This window comes from Protomyctophum parallelum (genome assembly GCF_964188405.1).
Source record: "Protomyctophum parallelum genome assembly, chromosome: 19".
Classification (NCBI taxonomy): Eukaryota; Metazoa; Chordata; class Actinopteri; order Myctophiformes; family Myctophidae; genus Protomyctophum; species Protomyctophum parallelum.
This window is the reverse complement of record NC_139717.1, coordinates 16,154,444-16,170,021: the sequence shown is the minus strand read 5'-3', so window position 1 is coordinate 16,170,021 and position 15,578 is coordinate 16,154,444. Positions and strand designations below refer to the sequence as shown.

Below are 15,578 nucleotides of genomic sequence, written 5' to 3'. Positions count from 1 at the left end.
CCAATGTGCATATCACCAAGGCAACTGAGAAGAATTAGCCCACATTTCAATTGTGTTGGACGAGAGAACATTTCTCCAGTGATGAATAATTTGTATCCATCAAAGATGGGGAAACTGTTGAGGGGAAAGCTGCCTCATTTTGCAAACCCCCCACTCCCCCAAACCAACAAACTCTCGTGCTCACTTTCTGCTTTACAAAACATGGAAATGATTATCAAATTGATGCACACCATTATTATATAAAGGCAGAACTTCATGGTCGATCATGCAGGGCCATTTAAACGTGTGTTGAACATGATTGATTGGTTTAAACTTTAACATTCCTCTCATAGCCTTTATCTCCTCGTTCCACTCTCTGTGTCCTCCTTTTCCCCTCTTTTCCCTGGTCGCCCCCCCCCCCCCTCCATCTCACTACGCGCTCTCTCTCTCTCTCTCTCTCTCTCTCTCTCTCTCTCTCTCTCTCTCTCTCTCTCTCTCTCTCTCTCTCTCTGTATGCCAATGCTGAGTGACAATGAGTGACTGTAGCCTTAATCTTTCTCATTAGAAAAGGGCTAGCAAAGTCACCTCACACTTACCCAGCTGAATGTTATGTCATAAGATATGATATTATTATATATTGTGTGTGTGTGTGTGTGTGTGTGTGTGTGTGTGTGTGTGTGTGTGTGTGTGTGTGTGTGTGTGTGTGTGTGTGTGTGTGTGTGTGTGTGTGTGTGTGTGTGTGTTATATATACACACATATACAACCAACAAAGACTGATTGATTGATTGATTGATTGATTGATTGATTGACTTGCCGAACGCTGAATGAACCCAACACAAAATCGATGGGATGGACAGGATGTGACGAAGCAAGACACACAGTAGTTAAGCTCAGTCTTCACTTAAGTACTCTTTAGTATTATCTACTAAGAGTATTTCTACAAGGTTGTAACACTTTGCATGTTTCATTTTTTTACTCAGAGATCCGTTTATCTACACATGAAATATTTTCAGGCAACGGACCTACACATGTCTGCTACCATAAACCACTTCAAGTTTTTAAATTGATAAAACAGGTCGGGAGTTATTAAACCGAATGTGGACACTGTTCATATTAATAGTACCGGGTGTACCAGTTTGGGTGTTTGAGTCAGTTCAATGGGAAAATACATTGATTAAACAAAAGTTTGATTGATTGAGTTGTACAATGTTATACAACCCTATACTAATTCTGTAATGAAAGACAGCTGACTGAACATATAATATTGGCCAATATGTCAAATATGTAAATATTGCATATAATGGTATTGAATGGAAAGTGGGCCATTTATAACATGTTACAAATGGCCCACTTTAGCAAGTTGTTCTTTGGCGTTGCTTACAGACCAGAATGAACAATAACTCCCCATAGGATGAAGGTAAACACTTCAAACTTCCTGGGCACGTAGAGTACGTTTCTGTACACATACTGACGCGATGGCGTTGACCAATCAAGAGATAACGTTCATGTTACAACCATGACGCGTTACAACCGTGGCGGCTCTCCCCTACTGCAGCATTGGCTATAAGACTCCTCTTTGGAGTGTCATAAATCCAGTCCTATCACTATTAGTAATGGCCTGGTCTCATTTCACTAACACGTTTTGTCATGAGCTTCTGGTTGAGCGCGTATCACAAACTAAAGGTGTCTCTATAAGAGCTGACAAACTAGATCATTTAAACTACAGGTTAAAAACTTCAACTAACCCTGATGACTTTTTGTATACTTGTAACTTGACATCATGTAGCCTATATTGTCATTTTAACTGGATGCAGTTGGTTCAGTTCAGCAGTTCATAGGATATGTGCTTGAACTTTATGTATGTACTGTGATACAGTACACACACGGAGACGAAGTGCAGTGTGAACACTGAGGACTTTATTGTGCATGGGCTGATGTCGGTGGTATGGCAGGATGGGAATCTACTTATGATGTGCTGCACGTCCTGCCCAGATCCATGGACCCTGTAGTCCATTTTAGTAGTGCTGCAGGATTGATAGAAAAAAGATCGAGATCTAGACTGAGGTCAGATTCTCACCTAATACTTCGGTAGACTCAGATCCGTATGGGCGGGGAAAGGGGATTCTTGCATATTTAATTGGCTGCGGTTTGCCTTCACACTGTCATTCGCAGCAATTGGAAACGCAGCAGGGGGGACCTTTATCAATGTGTTCCGTTCATAAACTATAGCCTACACAGTGAAATCTATGGTGATAAAATTACACTCATAACGTGCATGTGTCGTGCCGTCTGGGACCCCCCCCCCCCCTCTCTCTCTCTACGCACGCAGCCGCCACACACTGTTCTTTTGGGCATGGAGGCACAGCGCTGCATGAGCGCACTGATATAACTCCCCAGTCCCACACAGTGACAGCACTCCATGTTTACGGCACGCACAGACAGACAGACAGAATATTATGTAGGCTATAATACACTGCAGTGTTTTTATGTGTTTTCTTAAGCAATTGATTAATGTAGCCTACACGTCCTCATTTCGATCAGGGCTTCAGTCTCCTTATTCGACCACGTCTATCCACAGTAACGGGACATCTTTGCGCTGCGTAAAATATGCCTTAACCGTCTCCAACTGTGTTCAGCTCCTCACCCGCCACATTATGTTTGCTTCATTTCCTTTATTTACTGCGGATTGCATTCACACCTGCACCGAATCGTAGTCAAGTGCGATTCGAAGCGAAGCGAAACCCACGTTTTTGGGCGGAGTAAAATGCGGTTATTTGCTGCGCATTAGGATTCGAATGAGCCTTCACACCTGCCAAACGAAGCGCACTTTCTGACAATGCGCAGCAGGATTCGTTTTAATCGCAGCAAAGCTCTCTGGTATGAATGCGACCTGAGACACCTATGCGATCTCATGTCTAAATTTGAGCAAGAATGTTGCAGCACTATTTGGCAGACCAATTCATCTTGGTTCCTCTTGTGTTGTTGGTACAAGAGAGAGACTCTAAGAGAGGTTTAAGTCGAGCACTTTGATGTTGTCTGTTTAAAGCCACAGTAGTTGGTGCCACATTTTAAATGTAATGTAGCAACTACAGACCAAAAGACAATAAATAGGCAATGTCCATGGATAAAAAAATTACAATTGTGTGTGAATCGTTATCTCAATTATTGTGGCGGGAAATCGAGATTCGAGATTTGAGCAAGAATCATGCAGCACTACCATTTTGGTCCATATCTACACTCTCAGCAGGGTTAAGATAACACAGAGGTGTAGAAATGAAGTATTTGTGACTCGTCATGGGAAGAGGTGTTGTAGTGTTTGTGTTGTACTGTACGTCACAGGGAGGCACTCTCCCTTCAGGCTTACAGTAAATGCTGCATGAATTATCCATGGTGACGCCACTCTGTTACACCTCTCTCCTTTTCCCTCCTCCGTAGGACACATGAGAGTGCATCTGTTTTTAGCTATTGTGGCAGTCTCCATGGACGCATGGAGCGAAGCGCGGCTTAGCTTCTTGCGCTTCTGGGTCACAAAAGAGAGCGAGAGAGAGAGAGGTAGAGAAAGAGGGAGATGACAGCGATGGTGAAAATGACAGAAGAGTGTGTGTGTGTGTGTGTGTGTGTGTGTGTGTGTGTGTGTGTGTGTGCGCGTGCGCATAAAATAGTTTTTGTGTGTTTTTCGCACAGGACTGATATATTTATCTAACCTTTCTCTTTTCCAATCGTATGCTTATGAGAAGAATGGCATGTTATTCTTTTAATATATTTAAAAGTAGCTCAAACTAATTTGTCACAGCATGTTTTGTCAACACAAGGCAGCTCCATAATAAATGACGGAAAGTTTATTCTCAGGAGTGAATCTGAAGTTTTTAGCTTTGCAAACAACAACATCATCATAATCATCACAAATAGTATACTATTTTGCATTTGCAATGCAATTTCTTCTGATTATATAGATCTGGCTGCTGCCTTTAAAAGAGAGCAGAGGGAGGACATTCATTTCAGTCATAAATGTCCTTGGATATCCTTTGATTGAAAGGGCTTCTATAGAGCATCGCAGTCCCCTTTCAGAACGGCGAGTGGCCCAGGAAATTATTCTCCATTCATTTTCTCCATAGGCTTTTCAAAAAGTATTTATTTAAAGACGGTTACGCCGCGGACAAAGCCAACTCAGATCGTGACAAATCATGACAATGAACACAATATTTTGGGCCGATCAAATCATTAGAAAGAAGAAAATAAAGGCAGGAGAAACACTATTTCTTTTGTTTTACTTCTTATAAATTATTTGATCGGCCCAAAACATTGTGTGATTTGTCACGTTCCGAGTTCGCTATGTCCGCGGCGTAACCGTCTTTAAATAAATACTTTTTGAAAAGCCTATGGAGAAAATGAATGGAGAATCATTTCCTGGGCCACTCGCCGTTCTGAAAGGGGGCGGGACTGCGACGCTCTATAGAGGCAGCAGTTAACACTATGATGCATGTCTACTGTCTGCTATGTTGTTTCTCTCTCTCATGAGTATTTCTTATTAACCTAGGCAGGTCCTTTGAAACCTTCACAAGTCTTATACTGTGTGGCTTCAAAAGTATCTCAACACTAATTTGAATTATGACTTAATTTGTTCATTTTTAAATAGTAACCTTTTTAGACAAGGGTGCAAGCAGCAGATCAGATTAGATGCTTGATGGTTGATGCTTGTTTGCGGGCGACTCCATCCGTCCATTGCTGTTGGCAGTTGAAAGAAAAGCCACAAACTTCTTAAACATTTGTTTTATAATTTATGGAACTTACGGAAAAACGGGGGAAAAAATCTTTGAATTTGGTTTTTAATTCATGAAAATGTTGAAAATAATTGAAAACAAAATGTAGGAAACAAAAATTAAAGTGAGTATGGAGTCTAGGGACGCATACAAATGTGTCCGCAACCCACAAATGGGTCTCGACCCATTGTTTAGGAACCACAGGTGTAGTGTACTGAAAATCTGGTCTTGATGAGATATTGATGGTCAAGCTCATGACCAACAACGTTTTGTTGTTGTTGTTGTTTGTTGTTCCACTGCTTCTGTGATTGAATCTGTGCTGCATGGGCACATTAATTCAACCCCTGCTAACATTGCCAATTCATAATTGAATATATGTCTTGTTCTTTTCAGCCAGGCATCAGGCATTCCCCCCAGTTGTTTTAAGCTTCATTTCCTATGGGGAGCGCCTGATCCCTGGCGTGATCAGGCGCTCCCCATAGAGCACCGAAGTCTGATGTCACTTTCAGTAGAGGGCGCCAGTACACAGGTTCATGTATCTTTTTAATTGCATTGAAATCCCTATAGGGGGATTTTAGGTCGCTTCATTGTCTCCACCAGGCCGAAGGCATGGGGGGAGAGTATGTTTTGCACTCCCTCCGTCCGTCCGTGTGTGTGTCCGTCCGTCCGTGTGTGTGTGTGTGTGTGTGTGTGTGTGTCCGTGAGCAGCTAATCTCGGCCACCGTTAAAACCCGGTCGATGCCAAATTTTGCACACACACTCCCTGGATGCCAACGATGAACCTCTGCCCCAAACTTTCCAGAACGGCCTGTTATAGCGCCACCAGGAGGCCGCTTTGTGCAAAACAAGTTTTTGCACAGTACACCTACAGATTTTGTCCAAACATCACGCAAATTGGTACACAGTCTCTCTAGAGCCATTCAACGAAACCGGTCTTTCAGATTTCTCAGACTCCATCCTGATTGGTTAAGATTGGCTTCCAAAGTTCACAGGAGTGCTCAGTTTCAAACAGATGTCCTACATTCCTATCCTGGTGGAGACCTGTGCCCAGAAGGGCACTTTTTCTAGTATGAGAACTGTGTTTGAAAAAAAAAAGATCATCCCGGCCTTTCTGTCAGGGGGGTGGCTGTGCGTCGTTAATGATGTCCATTCATATTTGATACAGCCAGTTTCTGGAGAAAATGAAATTAACTTGGCCGCAAAAGCCTTGAAACTACATATGAAAGCAATGTCGCTGCTAATATACGTCACGCCCAGCTGTCAACACATTGCGTTCCTGAGATTCCTCGTTGACGTAAGCTCAGCTGGCGGTGACTCGAGATCGTACTAAACACGAAACATTAAATATCAATAAAAACAAATAAAAAACTTAATTAACATGTCAGTTTATGTTGTGCGACCGGCAGCTGCAGCCACTCCGCCTACCCGGAAATGTAGTCTCTGGGTTGTTTGACTCGTTTGTAGCACTTATTGTGTTACTCTTTGGGTATATTTATACATTTCCACCTTCAGTCGATGCTTCATATCAATATGAGTGAAAAGGCCGGGATGATCGGTTCTTGACACAGTTCTTATATGAAGAGATCTAAAATCCCCCTATGGGGATTTCAATGCAAATAAAAAGTACACAAACCTGTGGACTGCCGCCCTCTACTGACAGTGACGTCAGGACTTATAGGCGAACTATTTCGTGAAATGAAGCTTAAAGAACCATTAGTAACCTGCATATCTCCTCAAAAACAGCATCTATTTCCTCTGTGTTCTCAGCATGGTAGAGTTGAGTGAACACACCCACCCGTCCGCCTGCCTGCTCTCTTGCAATTAACTGCGTTCAGCCTCTGTATCTCGTTAATTCTGTCTGAACTCTGAATGCTGTTATTACGGAACGCAATTTGCATAAGCGGCTTTTCCACTTGATGACGGCCGTTTCTACCTCTCTTACCTCTTACAGACACAATTTTGGTCTGTGTCCCATTTTCAATACACTCCAGACAAAATGGACACACTGAGAGTGGGAAAAGGGAGGCTCTGACTGTACTCACACAATACCGTAGCTTTGCACTAGTGACCGTGCACTAGTGACCATTTAATGTTGTGGCGCCGCTGAAGTGCACAGCGGGGTTGGGGGATGTTACAGTATATGGTGTACTGTATGCCACGCGCCTTTGACTCTGAGCTGGAATAAATGAATCGTTTAGGGAGACGGAGAGAGGGAGCGAGAGAGTTGTAGTGCGACACATCTAACCGGCTTCCTCCTGTCATCACTGGGACTTTTATCCGCCCTGCATCTCTGAGGGGAGAATTTGAAGGATGTGAAATTCTGCCTATTCATGTTCTCTTGCAAGTAGCTGAGCAAATAGTGTGAGCTGTGAACAAAAAAATACCTTATCGCTAGTAGCAGCCAGCAGCACTAGCAACAATACTGAATAGACGAAGCCCTGCTTTCTTTTGGTGAATACAACAAGAAACAAACACATTGATATTTATCAGGAAATACTGTCTGACGTTGCACATGCATTATCATTTTTGCTCCCATGAACTGGAAGGACCGCACGGTAATTGCTAGTTCGTTGTCTAACAACAGCTGGGTAACAGCTGATTGAGTAGGATAATTGCTGAAATTATACTATTTCAAGGGTGGAAGACCTTCCCCCAGCTAAAATAGGCTACAATTTGAATGTTGTCCGTCTTAATGTCTATCTAATTCAGAGCTCATATTATTATTATTATTATATATTATTTTAAATGCACATCTAGTTACTAGTCTACACCTATACTGTACCACTGATAGAAATGCAACGTAGGGGCTAAAAGTGGGTGGAAACAATTCAGAGATTTAAACAGGCTTGGTTTCCAAACCAGTAGGCATACGTTTGTTAATGTAGTTGTCACAGCTGTTCTTGCGCCTATATTGAGTTTAGATGTCCCAGAAGAAGGCTGGCATCCCGATCATGGTTTCACAAGACTATATATACTACAAAAGTACAAATATACCAGTAAGACGAGAAGCGACCTCGCCACACTGAAAAAACAGAGCTTCTTAATACGTTCTTTGCATCATGGCATGTAAGTGTAATACATTATGTCACACTTTGCTCAGTGCAAGGTAGTATGGGCCCAAAAAGGCATTAGATTCAACTCAAATATTCAAAATTACCCAAGATAGCAAGTCAGAGTCCTGAGTTTTTATTCACCTTGTGTCTAGAAGTGGCAAAAATGGTTTTCGAACAAAAACACAGCAAAACTATATACAAATGGCTGAATAGGTAACACTGTTGGCATGTCCCCTACCCAAACCCACAGTTGTCTCCCTATAGCCACCAATCAGTAATCAATCAAGCACCACACAATATACAAAAGTCAAAATAACCAATATCACTCTGCAACATAAATAAATACCTCAAAACTTTAACCCTGTGTGTTGAATTCAGTCTCAGTGGCAGGCTGAACTGCCACTCACATTAATTATGAATGCAAAAGTGAGGGGCGCTCTTATCATCGTATGTCATCATGACGTAACATGTCGATTTATGACCATTCTCCATTCACTGTCAATGGCATTTAATGTTTGTGTTAGGACAAAAATACCGACACATATGACGTAAATTCTCCATTCATTGTCAATGGGAATTTAACAAAAATAGCGATTTGCTCGTCTACATGTGTATGTATTTATTGGCATTTTTGAGAGTCATCACGAGACATGGCCAAAGCATTTCCGGGGTTCCCAGCCAAAAACGTTGAGAACCCCTGCGCTAGCCTACTAGTGTCAGCTACTGCTAACATCCAGGATACTGAGATGATCACCACGGACCACACCACCTCTGTAGAAAGAAAATGTGTCCTTTGGAATGAATGCTTGGATGCTTGAATCCTTACTCCGAGTTTGAGGTCTCACTGTCACTGGAGACAACAATAGCTTCTTCTCTGACAAAATGGCGGACATGTCAGAAATTCCTGTTTCCAAGACTTTCATTAGATACGTTGTTTTGTGGCCTTGCTTAGAATATTTGTCTTCAAACGTGTATGTATGTATTTATTGGCATTTTTGAGGGTCATGATTTGGATATTGGTTTAGACTAAGCAAGGTTGCACAACGCGTGCAATCTGAATATTTATAATGCCTCTCGTTTGAATTGAAAGCAGCAACACACTGTGAAGGACGTCTCTCTCCACTTGATGCCTTGCTTTACAATGTGTATGGGCGAATGACACAGTGAGCAGAAAATAGCACACTGGCATGGACTAATAACACAGAGGCTGAAATGCTTGTTCGTACAGCTCCCAGTACAGTATAAAGATATGTAGTGTAATGCACATAGACAAACATGAGTATCTCTCTCTCACACACACACACACACACACACACACACACACACACACACACACACACACACACACACACACACACACACACACACACACACATGCTAATATCATAGCCTACAGAAATATACACGCAGGCAGACGGACACACACAATGACAACAAATCACTCCAATATTAGCTACAGCAGAAGAACAGAATTAACAGCGGGATCTGGTGCAAGAGGCAGAATACATTCTCTCCTCCCCGTAGTGTTTCCTGTCCATGGAGAGGCGATAGATCTCCAAACTCAAACTGGGGCATGATGAATAAGTAAAAGCCGCCTGCATGGGCTTTTAATGGCTCCCAGCTCGACCGGGGTCCTCTCCGTCGCCTTAGGAGAGACCTGCTGGTATCACGGAGCTAACAAAACCACTGCTGCTATCACGTTAGATGAGCTGCATCAGATGGAGGAGGCGGGGAGATGAAACAGTAGTAGTGTGGAAAGACTTCGGGGAGGCGAGGAATTAAAATGATAGTGGGGCAATGGGGCATGTGCAGTAGGATGTTGTATTATTCTGGCAGCGGTTGTTGCTGCAGTATTCAAAAAACAGCCACTACTGCTAGAGAAAAGAATCCAAATATACCGTAATACTTTTATTTAAGCAAGCGCCCCTCTGAGTGAATATTACAAATGTTTTTTTTAAACATAATCACAATGTGCTGGTAGCACATTTGATAGCTTGTGTTAGAAACATAATTGACAGTACACTTGACTTCCCCCCCTTAACACCACTGCTGAATAGAAATTACAAAGACAGGATTAAGAAATACAGGTGACGCAGAACAAAGAATGAGAGAAAGTGTTCTTTGGAAGATACATGCACATACTGTGCTAATGTACAATTAAACTAAACTACAATTCTGTTAATTGTTGGGTAAAAAAAGAATGTTGTTCGATATGACGATGTGTTGGTTACGGTATCCACTATAGTGGCAATACCTGTAGGTGGCTGTGACCGCAGACAGATAGACATCTTATTACCGCTATCTATTGCTGCTTGCTGTAGCCAACACCAACTCAGCGTCAGTCACTCAGCAGCAGCACTCAGTCTAGCATCAGGGTCATCAGGGTATTGAGCTCTGAAGTGTTGTTAGCTCTGCTGTCGCGCCGCAGACTCCACAGTGCATCTATAGGTGATTATGCTTCTTGTCTTTCCTGGCTTTGCCCTGGGTTGGCTGCCGGCCACACTGTGCCAGCCTGCCACACACAGTGTGTCAATTTGCTTGCCACTAGTTCCGGCCGGGTGCCTGACGCACACAGTGCCCCACCAGCCTCATCCTTCTCTCTCTGACTTTGTCCGTGGCAACGTTCCCTGTACGTACAGAACCACATTTCTGATGTGGTCCGTCCATTTGACACCTATAGTACGATTGGTAGCATTCTTGTGTGTAGACTCCATCATCCAGGGCCCTTTCCTGCATTGTGCTGTGAAGGTCCATGTCTCAGCCCCATACAGCAGCACTGTACCTACAATCCCCGGCCCGCCTATGCCCAGGTCAATCAGTATTATACAACAATATCACAGCGACTATACCTTCAAATACATAATATACACAATCAAATTGGCTACAACAAAGACTATATGGTCATGTAAAATATCTTCCTCTTTCATCATAGGGAAGTTAGGCCTACTTTGTTAAATATCTTTTCCAGTTTTTCATGTGTTTATGAGGTGACACCGCGACAGTACTTCATTAGACCCCTTGGTGTGGTTGTTATGTACAATGATGTCTTCCTTTTGTATTTACGGATGAAACCTTCACAGTCAAACGTAAGAAAACAGCGACATAGTGACATCACAATTTCATCCCTTCCCCTAACCCCTCCCCCTTTATCATGCAACAACAGCTGTGGGTGCGGCTTCAGTTCAGATGGATCACCACCCATCACCACATTCACCAGGCAAACTACTGTACACCTTTTTTGAAAAAAAGTCCTTCCTCCTTATATAATATTAATACCTGATGATCATGATTTAGGGTGGAAAAAAATCACGGCACGCCATCTTTAAGGAGACTCTTCCCATTCATTCTCCAGGGGAAATTGTGCATGTGATTAACTCTAGCCTGCCAATTAATTCATGGCTTCATAAATATACAAATGTGCTATCAAACTGTCTGGAAGTAGATCATCCGACAGACAGGAGGAGTTTGCACTGCAGGCTCCTCTACCTTAATAAATGATCCAGTTATTATTGGTGTGCTAAACAATGCTGTAAAATCTGTAGTCTCAGGAATTACTCATTTCTCTGTTATTAATTAATCATGGGGCTTTATAGAAGATACATTTTACCTGAGGAAATTTGAACGTAATGCCTGCTGAATAATAAAATGGCTGTACAGACATCATTATCTGTGTGTGTGTGTGTGTGTGTGTGTGTGTGTGTGTGTGTGTGTGTGTGTGTGTGCGTGTGCGTGTGCGCCCACACGTTTGTGCATGCGCTTGTCTGTGTGCTGTGTACAACCAGATAGGACTTTTCTGTTTGGTTGTACGGGTGGGTTGTCTGTGAAGGCCAGAAAGATTTTTTTTTGCCACTCGGTAGGCGTTCCCGCAGAACTTCCTGGTACGATGACGTCACACGCATAGCCTCTATTAGGAATATCTGTACCTCCTCATGCTTTACGAGTTTACGTCCTCCCGGGGAGCTCTTCACTGTCGGGTGAAAAGACGTCACACGATATAGGAGAAATGTGAGCGTTGGTGCTCTCCCTATAGGACCGACTGTAGTATAGTGACAGTAGCCAAGGAACCACACCATTGAAGGTCGGTCATTCCTAGTCATTCCTATTGTTTCAAGCTGTGAGCCACCTGTGAAACTGTGAATAGCTGTTGATATGCATCCAAGGTCAGTCATTCCTAGTCATTCCTACTGTTTCAAGCTGAAGATGCACTTGCGATGCACTTGCTTGTGATGCATCTTCAAACAGCCCTATACCGTTATCTCTTCCAAGCTCACCCCCATATGTCATATACGCTGACCAATTGGGCATGGAATTTAAGCTCACAGACACAGTCACCTAAGTCTGTGTTCTTCATGCGTTCCTTCTGCATATGCGTTTGTTCGGAGCAGGGGAGAAGTATGTAGCAGAGCTACAAGATGACATTTTATCCACACTAGAATTCTCATTCTATAATAAATATCTGTTCAATCTATTCATGAGTTATCTAACTGAACTAAACATTGAGAGAAAAATAAAAATGGGGCACTTTTTTGACAAAAACAGAAATATGTTCTGCTTTCCCTTGTGTTTGTCACTAGACTAGCTGGTACTCGCTGTACCTTGCAACAAATTGCTGAGGATTGCCTGCCCTACAGTATGTGCTACTTTCCAGTTGCAAAAACTAAGAGGGTATTTGAGGACTTGTGACATCTTTAAAAAACGGCTTCATAGAGTTGATCTGGGCAGACAGTGGGAAGTTATTATGTACGCAGTTAATTGAACAGGTCCAACACTCTCCGGGTTAAATTAACATTGGAAATAATGATTTTACACATTTCTCATATAGGCCCCTGTCCGGTTCAGTGGAGTGTCAGGAGTTCTGCCACAGCACAGTAGCAGTGTTGATTTTAACAGCAAATTTTGACTTTAGTTTTACTTTTTACTTTACTTTTATTTTTTGTCGCACTTGGAATGTTTAGTTTTGTTAATCTAGTTTTTGTCGACTAAATAATACAGTTGATTTTGTCGACTGAAATGTATTTTGGCAGGCCTTGATGGCATCATAATGGCTGATTTAAAGTTACAAGAGTTGTGAGCTTTTAGATCTATTTTCAGAGAATAAAATGACTCCTTTAGTTTTACTGGATCTCTTCTCCATTAGCTCCTCCCTAACGTTTAATCTAGTTTTTATTTTAGTCTTAAAGTCATCATAGCTATCGCTTTTTACTTAGTATTTCGTCAGTGAAAAAAGGTAGTCGATAAATGTTGGTCGACTACCTTTTTCCCTTCCTTTTAGTTGACGAAATGAACACCACACGCTCCTGACAGGAGGACAGTGGAGAGCGAGAGAATGTCATTTTGCTTCATCACAAGCTCCGACGTGAGATGCAGCGAAGCAGGTCCACCTCTGCAATACTCCATTGCATTATTCATGTGGAGTGTTGAATAACAATTCTTCCATCACTCTTTTTTTCTCTTGCTCTCTCTCTCTCTCTCTCTCTCTCTCTCTCTACTATACCCCCCAATCCCAAATCCAATCTGTTCTACCACAGCTCTGTTGGGACAGTGTTGGAACACACACACACACATACATGAACACTGGCACTGGCACTCGCACACCTATACACACAGATACGCATGCACGCACGCACACACACGCGCACACACACACACACACACACACACACACACACACACACACACACACACACATTCTCTCTCTCTCTCTGAATACCGCAAGGCAGAATTATTTACTACTAGACCCCAGTAAATTACATCTGGCCACAGTAGTTGTTTTTAGTGTGATTGAACAAACAACTGACTACTAGGGGGCACAGCTGTGTCGTAGGCTCAATCATCATTTTGTCACCTCCTGTCTTTCTCGCCCCCCTAGTGGCTTCTGGGAACTCAGATTAGTCACCTCCTCCTTCACATTCAATATATACCCCGCAATCTTTTGTGGCCAGATGTAATTTCCTGGGGTCTAGTAGGACTATAGTGAATAATAATAAAGAAATCGCCGTAACGTAAGCAGGCAAATGAAAAAAATTAACACTCACCATTTACTTTCACGAATAACTAGCTAAAACATGAACCTTGGTTGAAAAAAGTTGTCCTTTTGTGTAGTTGTATAAAATGACTTAAAACTCTTTTCTTTCAAAGGTAGTGGCTCCTGAACCGGCACATTAATTTTATCCAATTTCTGCAAGCTCTCAAACTGGGACTATGAGGTCACGCAATCTCATTGGCTATTATGGCTAACTGCCCTCCTGGAACATTTCTCTGACCTTAACCACACCAAACCAATACGTAAACGGAACAATTTATTATACCGTTATTGACCTCATACCTAAACTTAACTCACATAAACGCCGAAACACATTGATTTTAATGTAATGCATGAAATTAGGTCGGCTCCACTTGGCTCTGGCTGTTTTAGCAATGCATCATGGGTATTGGGTAGTACTGCTGGTTCACCACCTACTGGTTGCTGGGCCTGAAGCAGCCAGCCAACTTTGATAGAAATCTATGCATGTTAAGAAGTGTGCTGTATTTTACATCTTAACATGAGTGATAGCACTTCCTTACATGCTTACAAATCTAGTGCAGTTGAATCTTTCCTTTTGCTCATTTAAATTTTCTTCTAACAGCGTGTAGAGTTTAAAGGATACATGGTGAACTTATAGAGACCTTGTGACTCACACTCAGACACTCTTTCACACTCACACTGCACTCACTCTCTCTCTCTCTCTCTCTCTCTCTCTCTCTCTCTCTCTCTCTCTCTCGCACACACACGCACGCACACACGTCGCACGTGCACGCACACACACACACACACACACACACACACACACACACACACACACACACACACACACACACACACACACACACACTTCTCCATCACCCCGGCCATCGTGTTAGGTAATTGGGTCCTTGGTGAGTCACTCCCTAATTGGTGGGTAGCATGCCTGTCAATAGCGCAGGTATTTCAAGGCAGTATAGCCTGAAGCCGGCATTAGAGAGACAGACAGAGAGACCAAAATGGAGCCAGAACTCACTGGGATTCACCAGAGCATAAAACCGCCTAGCTCAGGGGCAGCGCTGTTTTATCTTTTAATTTGTTTTTCTATTTACCTCACACCTGTACGTACCCATTTATATCTTAGGGCCTCACTGGCTAACTTCATACCCAAATGCTAGAATGTTTGGTGGACATTCTCCCACAAAGTTTCACCCAATTGAGGAAACCAACAAGCTGGCGGAGTGGGGGGGTGGGGGATTGTTTATGTCAATGTTTTAATTGGGGATTTACTGGATTTGGATTAAGCCACCGACCAATTCTGCCAAAGCCAATTTAACCACCGAGTGAAATGTGTATGTAGCCTATTATGCTGAAGAGCACAAAGCTGCACCTTTGTAGTATTAGATTTTGGATTTAGATGGAAATCACATGTGCAAAAGTGTAGTGAAGTCTTGTGTTAGCAGCACACTTTCCTGCTGTTTAACAGAGTAGTATAATTTGATACTGTACTCTGATAAACCAATTGATAATCCAATGGATTAGCCTCTTGGCTAATCCAATTCATACCACGGTATTATTATGTCAGCAATTTGTCATTGCTTCACTTAATTGTTCTTATGCCTATGACTTTTCCCTTCAATTATGAGAACTTTACTTTTACTAATAATAACTCTATCTATCTATCTATCTATCTATCTATCTATCTATCTATCTATCTATCTATCTATCTATCTATCTATCTATCTATCTATCTATCTATCTATCTATCTATCTATCTATCTATC

General features: G+C 42.4%; 1 protein-coding gene across 1 annotated transcript in view; it reads left to right on the top strand.

Moving 5' to 3' along the window:
- grm1a (glutamate receptor, metabotropic 1a) overlaps window positions 1-15,578 on the top strand; it is a gene marked incomplete at its 5' end in the record, with an annotated part of 37,946 nt that overhangs the window by 4,665 nt on the left and 17,703 nt on the right. The window lies entirely within an intron of this gene.